At 52.2% G+C, this 18,275-nt stretch overlaps 1 long non-coding RNA gene across 30 annotated transcripts in view; it reads left to right on the top strand.

Annotated features, from left to right (window-relative positions):
* The window catches only part of LOC109273131 (uncharacterized), a 133,497-nt gene that overhangs the window by 15,965 nt on the left and 99,257 nt on the right, over positions 1 to 18,275 (top strand). For 21 of the 30 annotated variants that reach the window (XR_008420018.1, XR_008420021.1, XR_008420022.1 and 18 more), the window contains 4 exons: positions 1,068 to 1,153; positions 3,436 to 3,667; positions 4,352 to 4,660; positions 7,969 to 9,253. This is a non-coding gene — a long non-coding RNA (uncharacterized LOC109273131). The remainder of the gene's footprint in view (positions 1 to 1,067; positions 1,154 to 3,435; positions 3,668 to 4,351; positions 4,661 to 7,968; positions 9,254 to 18,275) is intronic. The other 9 variants (XR_008420017.1, XR_008420034.1, XR_008420016.1 and 6 more) reach the window with 9 other exon arrangements.

Raw genomic sequence — 18,275 nt, forward strand, 5'->3', positions numbered from 1 at the left:
GCCCAGCAGGATAAGGAGCAATGTTCGGGGGGCCCTGGGGTGCGGTCGCCCCTCTGTTTACTCCTCCGGCTGGCAGGCGGTCAGGGGTTTGTTTTTCTGGTACGAAGGTTGCCCTCGTGTTCCGGAGTGACCCGGCAGGGCTGAGATTGTCATACAACCCCGCATGCCCGGCCAAGTTCAGCGTTTGCCTTGGCAGCCTGCACGGCCTGTGCCACTGTGGTCGAGGGAACCGCTCGTCTTCAGGCTGTTTCTCACTTTGGAGAAGCCTGACCTTCGCTCAGAGTGATCCTCTATTCCCACATCACACAGTGGCCCGCTCACCCACTCCCTCCCAAAGCACGACATTTGTTACTCCCCAGGGAGGCAATAAGGTCGCGGCGCCTTCAAGACCCTTGTTTTTCCTTCATCTCTTCCTCTGCCCTCCTAACTCTGCCCCCCACTGGTGTTTCTCAGACACCGGAGGGGGGTGCCATGAGGACCGGGAGGCAGCAAAGAACAGGGCCCCTGGCCTCCAACAGCCAGGGCATCGCTGCTCCAAGCTTCAAGTTCCTTGTTGGCAGAGAACATAGCACGTGGTTTATGTGTACAAACCTTTAAAAATAGATACAACCTTTCATCAGGTTGGGAGACTTGAATGGTTCAATAGGAAAGCCCATGCGAACATATCACAAGCTCTCCTCTTGCTGAGCCCGTGCCTGCCTTCCAGCCAGGCGGTGGTGGCCGCTACTGCCTCGGGCCTCGGGCCGCCCCCACCTCACCTGTCGGGGCTGCAGGGAGGGGCTCAGCGGCTCAGCCTTGCTCCCAGCCCCCAGGGGGCTGCAGACTGAGAGCCTCAGGCTCTGGCCATTGCTGAATTGTCACAGCAGAGCAGATGGCCCCCAGGAGTCCCCAGCGCCCTGCAGCTCATCCTGTCTTCCGGGCAGGGGCCTCAGGCCTTCCTCTGGCCAACCCACCCCCCTTCCCCAGGGGCTGTGGTGCCTTTTGCGCAGCTGGTAGGTCCCTTGCCGTCCACACAGCCTTCTATCTCCCCACTTTGGACCTTGTCCTTTCTGTTTCTTGCTGCCCAGGTGCCCATCTCTGATGGCTAAAATGTGGCTCGGCCCAAAGGACCCCTCCCTGAGCTTCACCCGCTGGCCCCGCATCTGGAACAATTGTGCATATTTTTCAACCTTAAAAATCCACTTTTCAGCCTTCTCGTTTTACGTATGTGACTTATTTGTTGCCACGCTCCATAAGGAAAGGTCTCACCCCCACCAGGCTCAGGCAGCTGGGAAAATGGAATGAATGTGGGCTTCTCTCTGCACCTCTGTTCTCCCATCTGTGAAATGGGAATGACCATTGTTAAGTCGCCAGCCTTCTTAAGAGTTGTCATAAGGCTTAAAAGAGGCTCTTGACGTGAACATCTCCTACCTCATGGTCCTGAACATTTAAAAAGATCAGTGAATGAATGATTGATCGAATGATCGAATGAATGAATGAATGCCTTTATGGTTCTGTTTGCAATTGTCAAAAACAGATAGACTTTTGCTATCATCCGTACTGTCCTTAGGAATTCTGTACTTGTGGCTTGGAAACCTAGGTTCCGGGTTAGACTCCTGAGTCACCCACTTAAGGATGTGATCCAGGCATGAACTGAATCTTCCCACACTGCAGTGACATCATGTAAGACAGGGGTCAGTAAACTATGACCTGTGGGCGACCTCCAACCCACTGCTGCTTTTGTACAGCCCAGAAACTGAAAATGGTTGTTATGTTTTCAAATGTTGTTTACATTTAAAACTTTACATGTTTGCATGTACATTTGATTTAATTTAATTTATATATTTTTAATTATTTTTTTTAATTTTTATTTTTGAGAGACAGAGATACAGCACGAGTTGGGGAGGGGCAGAGAGAGAGGGAGACACAGAATCTGAAACCGGCTCCAGGCTCTGAGCTGTCAGCACAGAGCCGGACACAGGGCTCGAACCCACAAACTGTGAGATCGTGACCTGAGCCGAAGTTGGACGCTTAACCGACTGAGCCACCCAGACGCCCCTCATTTTTACATTTGAAAAATAAAAACTCAAAAGAAGAATGCTATTTCCTAACACATGAAAACTATGGGAAATTCAGAGTATCTACAGATGGAATTTTATTGACAGCCCGCCATGCTCGTTCCTTGATGAATTGTCTCTATGGCGACAGGGGGTGCATACCTCGCTTGCACTCTCTAAGGCACAGTTGAGTAGGTGTGACAGACACCACATGGCCCACAACTCACAATTTTTTACTACCCAGCCCTTTACAAAAAGACTTTGCCCAATCCCTGGTCTGTGAGACAGGAGCAACGCTGTATACCCACCCCTCTGTGTGGATGAAGTGTTCAATTCAAGTGCCTAGCACCAAGCGGAAACTCTAGAAAAGTCCATCCCTCCTCTCTCTCCCTTTCCCATCTTCATTCCTTTCCACAGAGAGCTCTTTTATTTCAGGGTCCAAGCCACATAAAACCATAAAAAGAGGACGGCAGGCCGGCTCCCACCATGCCCTGCGCAGACGGGCCTTCAGACAGCAGGGCTGTGTTCATCGGCTCTGTCCCCTGGCCTTCGGCCGCCCCGGCCAGGCCAGTCTGTGCGGCTGCTGAGGGTGGGGCCCCGTCAGAGCCCCCCTGTGTCCTCAGGGACGTCTGGGCCATCGTGTAGGGGTGCCCTAGGGAGCTGCCTCTCTTGCATTTTCCAGAGGCTGGTGGTTTCCACCCCATCGTTTCTGCTTTGGGGCATTTCTGGAAGCTGGGCCAGTGCCCCACAATAGGTGCCCACAGCCACACGTTAGCTCAGCTTGGGAAGAGTGCTCAGCAGATGCAGCCTCTGGGCTGGAATCCAGGGTCTTGGTCCCGAACTGCAGGATGGCACAAAGTCGTGGCCAGACCCGAGGTTTGGGATCTGGTCTGGAAGCCCAGCTCTGCTCCTCACAAGCTCTGGGATGTCCCCACTGGGCTTCTTTCCTTCCTCTGGAAAGTTGGGGTGATGGTTTCTCCTGGGGAGGGGCATAGACAGGGTTTTAATCACGTAAGCAGGGTTTTGCCTTTTTCTGCACTGAAACCCTATGCCGAGAACAGCGGCTGGCCTGTGGTGAGCACACAGCAAACACCTGTTATTGAAAAGACATCCACTCAAAAGAGAGAAAGTATGTGGCGTGCCTGTCGCATCATCGGCTCGCATGAAATAGTCACACGCTGTGTCTGCTCTGAACCAGGAATCAGCACGCTACAGCCCACAAGCCAAATCTGGCCCACTGCCTGATGTTGTAAATAAAGTTTTATTGGAACGCGGCCACACCCATTCACTTACCTGTTGTCCAGAGCTGATCTCCCGCAGCAGCGATGGAGCTCCATCGTTGTGAGAGAAACCTGTGGCCTTGCGAAAGCTAAACTACATCCTATCTGGCTTTTTACAGAAAATCCTTGTGGCCCCTGCTCTGAACGTCGAGGCCACCCTGTCCGCTGGATTTCATTTACCCCCGATTGCAGGCGTGTGGGCAGTTACAAGTTGAAAACCAGCAGCCGGCTTCAAATACATTTTCTTCATGCCCTCTCTGAAGTACTTCGTTTTTCCTTTGACACCTTAATTCTGCCACGCTATTGCAGCATGCTCAGAATAGACTTCTCAATGCCCTGCAGCTCTCACGGGTAAGGTGGTGTTACTCTCATTTCTGGGTAAGAAGAAACTCAAGCCACCCATCAATTGCTGGTGTATTCATTAGGGATCGGCCACGTGTCCTGCAATGAGTCTAGGCCTCCTCACAGGAGGAGAGTCAAGATAAAATAAGGATAATGTGCTAGATGCAACTTACTACTTGGTTCCAAGGGATGAAGTGCTGGCCAGGAGCCAAAGGAAGGTCACTGTGTCTGGGGCACAGAGTGCATAGGTTTTTCATTGTTGTGAATGGAGGGACCTTGGACACCTTCACTATGGCGTCATAATAACAAGTGACCTTCACTTGGAGTCAATTTTCCAATCTGTAAAATGGCAACAATGATACTTCACCACATCAGGTTGTTCTGAAGACTAAATGAGATCAAGCGCCTGAAACATAGTAACTACTCAGCTATTTTTATAATAAGTCCTTTATTTCTCAGTTTGGGAGAGAGATAGTCAACAGCTTTTTGCTACATGTTGCCGCTCCCTTAGATGGTCAGGGCCCACGGTTAGGAGCCTCTTACAACTTTGATTTTGGGGGCAGTGAGAAGGATCTTCCTGGGTACCACATACTAAGGGCTCCCTGTCCACGGTACCAGATGAACAAGGCGGGGTCATTGTCTAGTCACCACTTCATGGTCAGCAGATCTTTTTCTTCCTTTCCCTCTACAAAGACAGAATAACAGGCTTCCAGGTCCCTATGCCCCAAGGAAGAGACTGACCAGGAACCCATGAAGGCTGGGTTCAATGAGACAAGTACATCCTTGCAAGTAAAGGTGCAGAAAGTCAGCCAGGACTTCCAGGCGTGGAGCCTGGTCACTTCTGTCTTGTTCATGGCTTAGAACAGCGCCTGGAACATGGTAAATGGTTCATAAATGTTGGGGAGGATAAACAGTCCCCTCTTGTGAATGTCACAGTGCCTGCTGTCCTCAGAGGCTCTGGCTTCCTGTGTCTCTTAGACTGTGATGCCATGATGCCAACAGGTGAGGTCCAAGCTCAGAGTGAGAGCACACAGCAGCCCTGCCTGGCCCTCCCCGTGTCCCCGGTCCTACCACATTTCCTCTGTATCACCTGTCCAGGCTTCTCATCACTGAGTCTGCTGTTCCCCCTGTGCCCAGGGCTCTTCCCACCATTGCCCCTAGCCCAGCCCTGTAAGGTACAGGAAACCAGCCAACAGGACCCTGGCCCCAGCCACATCTGGATCTCCAGGCTCAATCTCCATCTATACCGGGGAATGTGAAATTACAGTCTGCAGGCCAGATCTGGTCAGTGGTCGGTTTTTGTAAGGACCTTGGACTGAGAATGGTGTTTACATTTCCAAAGGGTTGAAAATTTTAAAAAGAATGCACAACAGAGACTATATGGCTGACGAAGCCCAAAACACTGACTCTCTGGTCCTTTATAGAAAAGGCTTGCTGACTCCTGGCCCAGATAGTCCTCTGATACACTAGCCGGGAAGACCAACTGTGTGAACCAGGCCCCGTGTCAGGGCTTCAGGCTTGGAGTTATTTCTTGCCACTTACCAACCCCGAGGCAGGTGGGGTTCTCGTCCCTTGTAGAGATGGGGGAAATTGAGGCATAAGAGGTTAATTCACTTGCCTGAGAATCTAAATAAATGGCAGAGCCAGGATTCAAACCCAGACAGTCAGGTTTTTTAATCATGGTGCCATTTTTCTTCTGGACACTGCCTAGCACAAGCTTTAGGACTCGCCCATACTCTATCCCATTCCGGACCCCTTGTCGCAGAGATGAACTTCAGAAAACACCGCCCTCTGCCAGCATGAGTTTCTGTCTTCCTCTGACCCACAGTCAGTGACCAGGTGTTTGGTACCCCCGCCTCCTCTCCCCTCCCGGCCACCCCCCAAGACAGTTCATCTCCTGTGTGGCTGACAAGGCTGTGCTGCCTCTGTCTGCCCCATGCAGTGGCCTGGAACCCTATTCTGTCCTGCTCCCTGAGTCCTGACGCTTTTCCATGAGCTGGATCTGAAGTTGTTCCCACTGAGTCTCTCTTCCGTCGGCATCCCTGTGCCCTCTTGTCTCTGCTTCCTTCCACTCATCTTGTCCCTCCCATGAGGAACTGGATTCGTGGCCTCGGGTCAAGAGTGCACACGTGGGAGGTGCAGTTAACTCCTGGTACCGGGCCTGGACCCTTTGTAGCCCAAGGACTGCGGCTGAGATCCTCCCCTCCTGGGAGAAAGGGGAGAAGAAGCCCCTGGGTTCAGAGTAACATGGAGGACAGCCCAGAGGTGGGGTTGCAACCCCGGGGAAACATTGCACTTCAGGGCTGTGCAGGTGGAGTGGTGCCTTTCGATCAACAGCCTAAGCGCAGGGGCACAGGAGGGGTAAGAATGGAAAGACAGCTGCCAAGAGGAACAGAGAGCTTCTCAAATCACCCCCAGCCGGTCTCCTCCCCACAGCACCAGCCGGGCTTTGACAAAACCCGCCCTTCCGGTAGTAGTCCCTCCACCTTGGCTGGAAATCACTGTGTGCAGAGTGAAGACAGCGGCCATCTTCTAGTGTGACCGTGGACAGGTTACTTAGCGCTCTGTACCTTACATTCCTCTTTTTTTTCAGATGGTGATGGTGGTAAGTACGTGGTAGGGTCTTATTCATAGATCACATGCTCCTGGCACTTAGTAGGTGCTGAGTGTGAGAATGACTCCCCCGGGGGATGCTGAATTGTGAGCTCTTCCCAGGTCATCCTGGGAAGGATGCTCTCAAGAACGCTCTGCAATTGAAGATGTACAGGAGGCCCCTAGGTCAAGGCTGGCAGGAGAGGCCTCTCAAGGGCCCGACCAACATGCTGTGTTTCTCTTGCTGAGGCTGCAGAGGCAGACACTCTCCAGACTGGAGAGTCTCGCCAGCGTCTCAGACTTCTGATTCCCCTGGCTTCGTGTCCACCTTTCTGTGGTCTTCTCCATCCTTGTTAATGACAACGCCAACTCTTCAGTCGCTCAGCCTTGGAGTCAGTTAACCTTGGTCTCCCCATCACTCACCTATCCTATCCAGACCATCAGCAAACCATACCCAGAATATCATGCCCTCTCACCACCCCAAAGCCCCTACCTGGGTCCCAGCCACCATCATTTCTTGCCTGCATTAGTACGACAGCCCCTGACGGGTCTCTGCGTCTGCCCTTTGCCCCTCTACAATCTGTTCTCACAGCAACAGCCAGAGTCACCCTTGGAAATCAAGCTGGGGCACATGACCTTTCTGCTCCAAACCCCCCCGCAGGCTTCCCATCCTGTTCAGAGTAAAAGCCACGGGCCTTGCAACGGTCTGGGAGGCCCATGTGAACCAGCCCCGCTACCCTGACCGTGCCCTCGTTCCTTCTGTCCTGTTCATCCCACCTGCCATCCTGCCCCTGCCCTCTCGCAGACACTCGAGCTCCGCTCAGCAGCTTGCTCTTGCTGGACTCCCTCATCACCGCTCACTCCCTTAGCTCTTCCGGGCCTTTGTTCTGGCCTTACCACCTCAGCCAGGCCTCCCCTGGCCACTATTTCACATTCACCGTCGTACCCACCCCCCCCCCCCCACCACTCTGCAACTCTCATTCTTCTCTTTCCTGCCTTTATTTTTCTCCGTTGTTCTTGGCACCTTGTACCGTGCCTCATGATTGTGTGAGTTGATCCATTAGTGCCCCTTATCTCGCTGGAGATTCAATTCCAGGGTGGGGGGAGCAGGGATTTCTGTCTTAGCCCCCACTGAGAACCCCACCTGTGACATGGTAGCACTCTGTAAATATTTGTGGAATGAATGAATGACCTTAGACCAAAGACAGCCGGCACAGAAAATAAACCTCTATTTCAAGCAAAAGCCTTTTGGTTTTATATATATATACACATATATGTGTATACGTATATATATATATACGTATATATATATGTGTATATATATATACACACACACATATATATGTATATGTGTATATATATACACACACACATATATATGTATATGTGTATATATATACACACACACATATATATGTATATGTGTATATATATACACACACACATATATATGTATATGTGTATATATATACACACACACATATATATGTATATGTGTATATATATACACATACATATATATATATGTAAATATATATATGATAAAATATATGTGTTTTATATATTTATATATGGCTGAAAGTTTCAAGCATGTATATCATATATAGACATAGCATGTATATCAAGATATATATAAAAAGTTCGTGTGTGTATATATATCTCTCAAAGACCAAAATATATTTTATATATATAACCGAGGTGCCATGTTTTTTGCAAAGGAGGACACTTTCTGGCTTCCCTGGCTGCCTGCCAAGATGCACTCAAGCCGTGATGTACAGTCAACGGGGTACTTTTCGCCTCTGGTTTTCCAGACTGGAGAGCACATCATTGCCAGGAAGTTTCTGCCTCACTCTTAGTTCCCCAGGGTGGCCTGCCAGTCACCGGCGTGGTACCTCAGACAATGGAGATGCAGGGGCCGTGATTCCCTGCCTGTATGTCAAGGTCTTCGATGCCCACTTGCGCAGGAGCTGGAAGAGGCGTGCCCGTCTCAGAGCGTGAAGAGCTGGCGAAGTCCCCACAGTTTCTCTCTGTCTCCTGGACCCACTTTCCCCTCTTCACAGTGGCTTCTTTGTGTCCCCCAAGGGGCCATCTCCTGCCCCTCCAGCTCATCTCCAGCTCGTGGCTTTGCTGACTCCTCACCTACCTGTGCTGTTTTCTGTACTGCATAGAACTGGGTCCTCCAGGAAGACATATTGGAGTCCTGACCCACAGCAACTGTGAGTGTGACCTTATTTGGAAATAGGGTCTGTGCGGACATAATCCAGTTTAGATGAAGTCATTCTGGATCAAGATGGCCTCCAATCCAGTCATGGTGTCTTTGTAAGAGAGATGGACAGACGGGGAGAAGGCCGTGTGAAGGCAGGGGCAGACATGGGTGGGGACGCTTCTGCAAGCCATGTGGTGTGTAAGGTTGCTGGCCCACCACAAAGGCTAGGGGAGGCCAGGAAGGACCTTGCCTTTCAGGAGTCAGAGGGAGCATGGCCCCATGGACACCTTGATTCAAGACCTTCATCCTCCGGAACTGCGACAGAATAAAGTTCTATGGTTTTAAGCCTCCCAGTCTGTGGAGCTTTGGCCACCCCAGGAGACCCACACACTCCCCTCCACCCTTCAGTCTCCTCCTCAGTGTCACCTCTTTGTTGAGTTACCCACCGGGGCACATTTTACCATTCTTCCATCAGGTGCTTATTACCGTGTGTGATTCTGTTTTGCAAGCTTCCCCTGGTGCTCATAAGCCCTCTGCCGTGTCCATATTGCTCCCTGCGTGTCCTCAGTCTCTAACACAGCATCTGCACACACTGGGTGGGCAATAAAGTATTTGTAGGACGCATGCATTGCAGTCCAGGGGAATCTTCCAGACTTACAGAATTAGTTCGTGTCATAGAATCTCCAGTCAGAAGATGACCCTGGGTACTTCCCCTAGAAATCCTCAAAGTGCAATTATTCAAATCGAGTTGTTCAACCCAAGTCAGTTGCAGTAAAACAAGAGAGACTTGAGAGTCGGTGAGTACTTTCCCAGCTAGGGTCTGTTCTCACTGCTTAGCCTGAATGTGTTTTCCTGCCAAGAATCAAAAATGAGTTTAACCAGGGGGTTAGCAACACCTTAAATAGAAGAAACACCTCCAAAAATACAAGTTCTTTCGCACTTACCCTCCTCCTCAACCTCCCTCCCAGCCGCCCATCACCGGGACCTCCCAGTCTTGTCTCCGAGCCCTATTTCAGACCTCTCCAAATCCTGTGGTATTTTCCCTTCTTGGGCTTTAGATGGAGATGTCTGGTAGGTGCTTTTAGGTGGTTCTAGAATTGACATCTCTTCCGAGACTTGTCTGGCCCATGAACTTGGAGGCTTGGCCTCTAATGAATTCAGAATGGCCTTTATTGAGCACCTACAATGTGCCGGCTGTGCACAGCAGGGAAGTGTTACAGTCTGTAGCCTCCTTTCCTTTCCATGTAATCTGTTCCAGAAATCTATGTTTGCCATGAAGTGATCTCACTTCAGAGCTATTTTACTGATGAGGTAACTGAAACTCAGAAAGGTTAAGTAATTTGCCTAAGATCACACAGTCAGTAAGTGGTAGAGCCCTTTTCAAACCTGGGTCTGTCTGACTTCCAAGCTAGTGGGGTTTGTGTTTTTTCCTCTAAATTTACAAACGATGAAAGTGACCCTAGTCAGAAATTGCGTTATTGATAGCGAGGAGTTTTATTTTATAAGGATTCGGCTGTGCCTGGGACTGTGGTATCAAGGGTCATCCAGGAGCCTGTTGGGAGGGGTTTATGGACCTGGGACCCTTGATAGGCGCTCAGGACGCTCCACTGACCTGCCAAGCACTCTGGCTGGGGGGGTCATCTGCTCCCAGCACTCTACTTCCTGACTCTGGGCATTAGACTGGCCATTTCTCTCCTCCAGCCTCGGTTTCCCCAACCATAAAATTAAAACTCAGATTCAGTGATCTTTGAGCAGCTGTCCTGCCCTGATAACCTAGGACGTTAGCACCCTGGGGCTGCAGCCACCATTCTCCCATGTCCCTCCAAATCAAACCTTCCACTTATTCCTGGAGCCCATGGTCTAGTCATCCATGCAGGTCCAAGGCATCCATGCAGGTCCCTGCTGTCAGAGGCCCCCCTTCCCCATCTCTCTCCACTCCTGCAGTTCACAGCCTCTTCTTTCCTGGAGCCAGTCCTGCTGGGACAGGTTTCTTCACCTCCCTGTTCTCCTCTAAAACCTACCTCATTGGCTCATTGTGAGGATGACCCAAAACGAAGCCAGAACCAGCGTCCACGGCTTTCTAGGGGCCGAGCTGTGTGGCATTGGCCCAGAGGCAGACTCTGGAGCTCGGCAGATGTGCTCAAATCTTGGCCATGACACTTACCCCTTTACCAGCTGTGTGGGTATGCGCAAGTTGCTTTACTTCTCTGTGCCTTAATTGTGTTTTTTTTTTTAAGCTTACTTATTTATTTTGAGAGAGAGAAAGAGTGAGCGAGCTTGGGGAGGGTCAGAGAGAGAGGGAGAGAGAGAGAGAGAGAGAATCCCAAGCAGGCTTTGTACTGTCAGCACAGAGCCTACTTCAGGACTTGAACTCACAAGCTATGGGATCACGATCTGACCCCAAATTAAGAGTCGGACGCTTAACTGACTGAGCCACCCAGGCGCCCTCAGGTTTTTCTTTTGTAAAGTGCAAACCCATCTACTGGCTTGTTATGAGGGTTGAAAATGTTCATATTTGTAAAGCACATGAAATAGTGGGGGCCACATGGCGAGTGTTATCTCAGAGTTGGCCATCGTTATTAGGTCAACTGATTCTCAAATGAGCCTGATGTAGGAGTGCTCTTCCTATCCTCATTTTATAAACGGGGAAGGTGAGTAACTTTGCCAAGGCCCTGACCCCATGTTGGCTAGCAGGGTCATAGCCTTCAGCTATTCTGGCTGGCAGAAATGGGGGGGGGGGGTAGGTTCTCCGAGTGAGTTGAATGGTCTGCCATAGCTGTCTTGAAATTCTGAATACTTGTATCTGAATTTGTGCTTGGGACGTAAAGTCCTGCCTCCTATCACCTTCTTGCCTCCTCGGATGGGTTCCTGGCTGTCCCCTCCCTTCCCTTGCCACCTCTGGCACCTACCCTCTGCTCCTGCTGGGGACTGGGGTCCAGGCATGCAAAGGGGCAGGTGGCGGGACGGGGCTGTGGGCATCTGTGAGGGGCTGCACGCACCCCAAAAGCATTCCCGAACTTGACATTAAACAGCAAACAGGAGCGCCTGGGGGGCTCAGTTTGTTGAGCGTCCGACTCTTGATTTCGGCTCAGGTCATGTTCTCATGGTTCATGAGTTTGAGCCCAGCATCGGGCTCTGTGCTGACAGTGTGGAGCCTGCTTGGGGTTCTCTCTCTGCCCCTACCCGGCTTGCGTGCTCTCTCAGGATAAATAGAATAAAAAAAAGAAAAAAAAAAGATTTTAAATAGCAAACAAACAGTTCACAACAGATTAGGACAGAGGTTGCAGAATAAAGTAAAAAGCTTTGCTTCTTCCAGTTGGAACAAGAGACCCTGCGTTTTCACTTTGCACTGGATGGGCCTTGCTGATTACGTAGCCAGCCCTGGGCACCTAGCACGTCATAGGCGGACGCGAAATGGTAGTTCTCTTCCCCTTCAACAAACCCCCCCCCCCCCCCCCAAATGCTTACTCTGAGTTCAGCAATTCAGTGCCGTTGGCTCTGGCTCTTGATTGACCGGTAGAAACAAAGTCTTTTGATGAGAACCCAGACGGTGGTACTTTTACTCCTTTCCACAAAGATGCCTTCCCCAGAGGCTCCTAAGGTCTTCGCATGATTTGCACCCCAAATGTGGGCCATTTTCCAACCGGCAGCCCTGTTTGGTAGCGGATGATAGGGAAATCTTACTTTTTCCTTCTTCTGTTGCTATAATCTTCAGACGCGAAGTGTTCTCTTGAAGAGGCACTGTGGGCAATCACTTTATGCAAACGCAGCATCTCTGAGGCTGCCGAGGCTGGGCCGGCCACGGAGGAATGAAGGGTGGACCGCGGGAGCCGGGCAGTGCGCCACCAGGGAGGCCCCGCCCGTAGGTCTTGGCATCGGTCCGCTGCTGTCCCCGTGACTTTGGGGAGGGGACCCAGGCCACGGCGGGAGAAGGTGGGAGGCTGACAGCCACGCCGCAGGAACCTCAGAGCCACGGGGTAGGGGAGCCCCTCGTTTGGCCTGGGCCCCATGTGACAGACGGGGCTCCCCGGAGCCGAGTAAGCGGCACCCCAGGCTGAGCCCAGGTACCGCTGCAGATCCGCGTCCGGCGAGGGGCCTCCGATGAAGTGGAATGGACAAGGTGCCTTGCTGGGAGCAATGTCTTCTTGCCAGCCACGGCACGTTCTGCAGATGGAACTTTCCAGAAAGAGTGAGGGATGCAGGAGGAGCCCTCCAGGGAAGCTCAGGAAGGAGGCAAGGTGGCCTGGGATTACATAGCAGTACGGGGACAGTGGGCCCCAGCCAGTTCCCTTTCGTTGGAAGCTGTCCTGTCTCTGAAAGCCTGCCGCCCCGGCAGCCAGGCCGGTCTCCTCGGCACGGCTGCTTTGGGCATCTTTGAAACCCTTGATGTGGCAGTTCACACTGTGGACCCACTGAGGCATCCGTGCATCTTCATTGTTCGTATGCCTGTTCTCAACCGCTCCCCAAAGTTACCACCCCCGGCCCCACCCCCCTGCCCAGCTCCGCGGCTCCAACAGCAGTGAGTTTTGTCATGTCCTTGAGAGGGGACAAGACTGGTTTGGGTCAGAATCCAGATAGCACTCTGGACTCCCAACATGTGGTCACGTATATGCTTTTTACTTGTGTTTTGCCATTTTCTGATAGTAGCTGACATTTACTGACTTCTGTCTATAAGCTTGGCCCCCTTGCTGAGCATTCTATATATATAATCCTTTCAATCGTTTCTTTTTTCTCTTCTCTTCTCTTCTCTTCTCTTCTCTTCTCTTCTCTTCTCTTCTCTTCTCTTCTCCCCTCCCCTCCCCTCCCCTCTCCTCTCCTCTCCTCTCCTTCCCCTCCCCCCCTTTCTCCCTCCCCTCCCCCTCTCCCTCCCCTCTCCTCTCCTCTCCTCTGCTCCCTCTCCCTCCCCTCTCCTCTCCTCTCCTCTCCTCTCCTCCCCTCCCCTCCCCTCCCCTCCCCTCTCCTCTCCTCTCCTCCCCTCCCCTCCCCTCTCCTCTCCTCTCCTCTCCTTCCCCTCCCCCCCTTTCTCCCTCCCCTCCCCCTCTCCCTCCCCTCTCCTCTCCTCTCCTCTCCTCCCTCTCCCTCCCCTCTCCTCTCCTCTCCTCTCCTCCCTTCCCCTCCCCTCTCCTCTCCTCTCCCCTCTCCTCTCCTCTCCCCTCCCCTCCCCTCCTCTCCTCTCCTCCCCCCTCCCCTCCCTTTCCCCCTCCCCTCCCTTTCCCCCTCCCCTCCCTTTCTCCCTCCCCTCTCCTCTCCTCTCCCCCCTTCTCCTCTCCTCTCCTTCCCCCTCCCCTCCCTTTCCCCCTCCCCTCCCCTTCTCCCTCTCCTCTCCTCTCCTTCCCCTCCCCCCCTTTCTCCCTCCCCTCCCCCTCTCCCTCCCCTCTCCTCTCCTCTCCTCTCCTCCCTCTCCCTCCCCTCTCCTCTCCTCTCCTCCCTTCCCCTCCCCTCTCCTCTCCTTTCCCCTCCCCTCTCCTCTCCCCTCCCCTCCCCTCCCCTCCCCTCATCTCCTCTCCTCTCCTCTCCCCTCCCCTCCTCTCCTCTCCTCTCTTCTCCTCTCCTTTCCTTTCCTCTCCTGTCAAGTAAGCTCTAGGCCCAATGTGGGGCTTGAACTCACGACCCCGAGATCAAGAGTCTCATGCTCTACCAACTGAGCCAGCCAGGTGTCCCTCCTCTCTTTTCTATTGAGATATAATTTACATACAACAAAATGCAAAGGTCTTAAGTGCCGAGTTTGGTGAGTTTTGACAAATGTATAGACTCACGTACCCATCCGTCACCCCCAAGTACCCACCCGTTACCCCCAAATACAAATATAGGATATGTCCATCCTTCCAGAAATGTCCTCGAGCTTCTTCCGCTCAGTCTCCTACCACCCTCACATGAAGACAACCACTGTTCTGATTTCTGTCACCACGGATGCTGCAGGTTCATTGCTCAGTTCTAGAATTTTTGAAGGAAGTCCTTCTCTTTCATGTCTGACTTCCTTCGCTCGTGGAGTGCTTATGATATTCGTCCGGGTAGGCCCATGGCTGTTCCTTTCTGTTGCTGGCCACTGTCCCGTTGTCTGGATACACACAAACCCTGTGTATGCCTTCATCTATCGATGGACATTTGGGCTGTTTTCAGTTTGGGGTGATTCTGAGGAAGCCTGCTATGAGCTTTCACGCACATGGCTGTGTGTAGACGTGTGTCTTGGGGAAATACCTAGGAGTGGAATTGTTGGGTCATATGTTAAGTGTATTTTCAGTTTTCTAAGCAGCTGCCAAACTGTTTTTCCGAGGGGCTGTATCACTACTGTACTCCCGCCCATGAGTGCCTGAGGGTTCCAGTTGTTCATACTGTCACCGACACTTGGTGTTGACAGTCTTTTTTGCTTTGGCCGCCCTGCTTGGTGGCTGGAAATGGTATCTCGTTGTTGTCGTTCGCATTTTGCCGATGACTCAGTTGCATCGAGCACCTTGTTATGAACTTACTGTGTATATCTCCTTTTGTGAAGGGTCTGTTTGAGCTGTTTTTGCACTTGGGGAGGGAGTCTGCCCGTCCTGTCGACACGCGGGAGTTCTCAACAGGTTCTGGGTACAAGCCCTCTGTGAGATACATGAGCTGCCGTCTCTGCCTGCATGATCCTTTGAATCCTCCCGGACCCCTGTGAAGTGGATGTTATTACCTCCGCTTTGTTTTAGAGAGGCAGAGACTGACGCACAGAGAAGTTAAGCGAAATGCCCAGAGTCACACAGCTATACCCAGTAGCAGAGTGGGGCTGCAGACCCACTCGTGTGTGACTCAGGGCACTGACATCCAGAAGAGCCCAGAAAGCGTCTCTCCTCTCCACACAAATCCTTGTATCTCCCTGGCAGCCTGGAAGCGTGCCGTCCTCAAGCCAGTGCCCGGCTGGGTTATTTCAGTTCACACTCGCTCCCTCTGCTTCGCACATACCAGACCATCCTGGGAAGTAGCCGGCTCCCAGAACCCAGTTGGGACACTGTCTCCTCTGGAGGATGCCACGGGGCTTTGAGCTGCTCTGATGAAAGACAAACTGTGGGCAATTTTATGGGCCTCTGAGGATGCTGGCAGGGTTAGCTCGTGCCAGGAATAACAATGAGGGGCCCAGGCAGGCTTGCTGCCAGCCCTGCTCTGGGACGCGTCCCTAGAGGAGGTGAGCCAGGCAGTGGGGAGGGAGGAGGCCCATTGGGGGGGGTGGGCAGGGCTGGGATCCTTGTCCACAGCTGTCTCAAAGAAGGGCTCCCGGGTGCCCCAGGGACCCCAAGAAGGGGAAGGGGCCCCTGTGGCAGTCAGAGCAAGTGTCTGGGGGGTTTTGTGAGGGCAGAAACCAGAGCAGCTACAATCATCAACAGGCTAGTCAGAGTGGCGAGCCCTCGCCGAGGGCCCCCGACGTGCCAGGTACCGTGTCTGCACGTCGTATCCCTAGTAGGTGCCACGTGGGGCTGCTTTGCACTTCCTAGCTTCGTGCTCACAATAGTCTCATGAGATAGGTATAATTAAAATGTCCACAGGAGGAAACCGAGGTTCAGAGAGGTTAAATGATTTGCCTAACGTCACATCGTTTGTAAGTGGTTGAGGTGTAGCTAATTCTAAAGCCCAGTCACTCAAATGCCATGCTCTGATGCCTTTCTGTTCAACAGAATTGTGCCAAATTTCGACTTTTGGTCAAGCACTCCATTAGGTGTCTCGTTAGGGGAATATAATGTTGAACAACATCCGTGTCTTTGAGCCGTGTCGTGGGTTGAATGGTGACTTCCAAAAAGATATGTCCACATCCCAGAATCTATGAGTGTGGGCTCATGTGTAAAAAGGATGTTTGCAGATGTAATTAAGTGAAAGATCTTGAGATCATCCTGGGTCACCTGGGTAGTCCTAAACCCAATGACGAGCATCCTTACAAGAGACAGAAGAGGGGAAGACAAGGGAGAAGAGAAGGCCATGTGAAGACAGAGGCAGAGGCTGGAGCAGTGTAGCCACAATCTGGGGAATGTCTGGAGTCACGAGATGCTCCAAGGAGGAAAGACTTCTTCCCTTGAACCTCCAAGGGGGCAGGGCTGTAGTGTAGTCTGTTCGTTAGACAGAGTCACTATGTCCAGCCCACACACACTGAAGAGAATTACACAGGGCTTGAGCCCTGGAAGGCAGGATCAGGGGGGGCCATCTTGGAGGGTCCCCCCCCTTTTCCCCAGAAGGCGGGAATCCTCCCTTCTATTTCTCTGGCTCTCCCAAGGCCCTGGCTCCAGGCAGAAAGGAAGAGAGAGAAGAGTGTGCATTGACCGTGTGTGGGCTACTGAGCTGGATTCTTTATATACATCCCATTATGTGGTATCATTTGAACCCAGCAAGGGTTCTGTTCCTATGGAACAGAAGGGGTAACTGAGGCTCAGAAATGAAGGCCACACAGTAGCATATTAGAGTGAGCTACTGGTCCTTATTTTGGCCGCATCACCATCACCTGAATCTCTGGGTCCATGCACAGAGTTTCTCACTGGTAGGTCTAGGATGGGGCTGGAGAATTTGTGTCTCAAACAAGTTCTTCGAGGAAGCTGACTGCAGGTCTGTGGACCACGCTTTAGAACCACTGGAGAATCATGGTTGCAGCCATGGGGGACCCCCTGAAGTGTTAGCGGATTAACAAATGAAATACATTTCTTGCTCAAGTCACAGTCCTACCAGACCGAGCTGACTCTCCTGTTCTTGCACTGACTGGAGCATGTGGTTCCCCCAAGGTCACCTTGGAAGGGGAAAGAGGGCAGAGGGTCATGTGGGATGTTTTAAAGGGCCAGGCCTGGAAGTGGCCTTCCTGCCTTTGGCTCCAGGTCCATTGGCCCAAACTCAGTTACATGGCCCGAAACACCCGCAGGGTCGGCTGGGAAATGCAGTCTTCCCAGGAAAAAGAGGCGGTATGCCTAGCAGGCTGCTGGTCAGGGCGAGGCTGGTCCTTGGTCTCAGATGCTTTCCCCCTTCATCTCTTGCCTTCTCCCTGGTTCAGGTGCTTTTGCTGCACTTTCTCATATTAGCCAGTGTCAAGGGATTTTTTTCCTCATAAAAATTGAAAAAAGAAAAGCGGAAAGAGACATTTCTTGGGTCCGTCGGCCCATTCTGGGGCCATTCGCCTTCACCCTCGTAGAGGGCCGGGTGCTCAGCGGAACAGCTGTCCAGCGCTTTGAAAGCTCCCAGCGTGTTTTCCAGGGTTTCTTGCATGAGTTTCACTGCTACTATCTTAAGCAATCGATGCAGGGCCGCCGTCTTCAGTATTTGGAGCCCCCTTGGCCACTGCTCCTTCAGTGCCCGAACCCTTGACCCAGGGCTTCAGACAGGCTCCGTCCAAGTGAAGAACGTGACGCTCCTGCCACTCTGTCCCCACTGCTCCGGAGCGCTCCAAGTGCGACTGCCCCAAACATCTGCAATTTCCAGCTGTCGTGCCTTTGTACATACTGTGACATCTGCCTGAGCTCCCTGCCTTCCCTCCAGACTCAACTCAAATGAAGCTCCATGAAGCGTTCTTCCATCAGTCCAGTGAGTGCTCAACTTGCCCTCATTCCGGAGCAGAGGCATAGACACACCTCCCCGTCTGTGCCCACAGTGCAGCGCCTGCCACGGCGTCTGTAGACTCCAAAGGCCTCTGCCATGCCCAGCTTTCCTTGTAGAACGTGAGATGTTCGAGGGGAAGGGCAGTGTGGCATCCTTTATGGGCTTCTTCATCACCCGCAAGACTGAATCTAGAAACCTCCCTGGGATGCGCAAAGCCCTCCCCAAGATCCAGAGGTGAAGAGTGACGACTCTGGCACTGGTTTGAGTCCCAGCTCCACCACCTGTGGG

Source organism: Panthera pardus, unplaced genomic scaffold, assembly GCF_024362965.1.
Source record: "Panthera pardus isolate Hobbes unplaced genomic scaffold, ASM2436296v1 HiC_scaffold_7, whole genome shotgun sequence".
Classification (NCBI taxonomy): domain Eukaryota; kingdom Metazoa; phylum Chordata; class Mammalia; order Carnivora; family Felidae; genus Panthera; species Panthera pardus.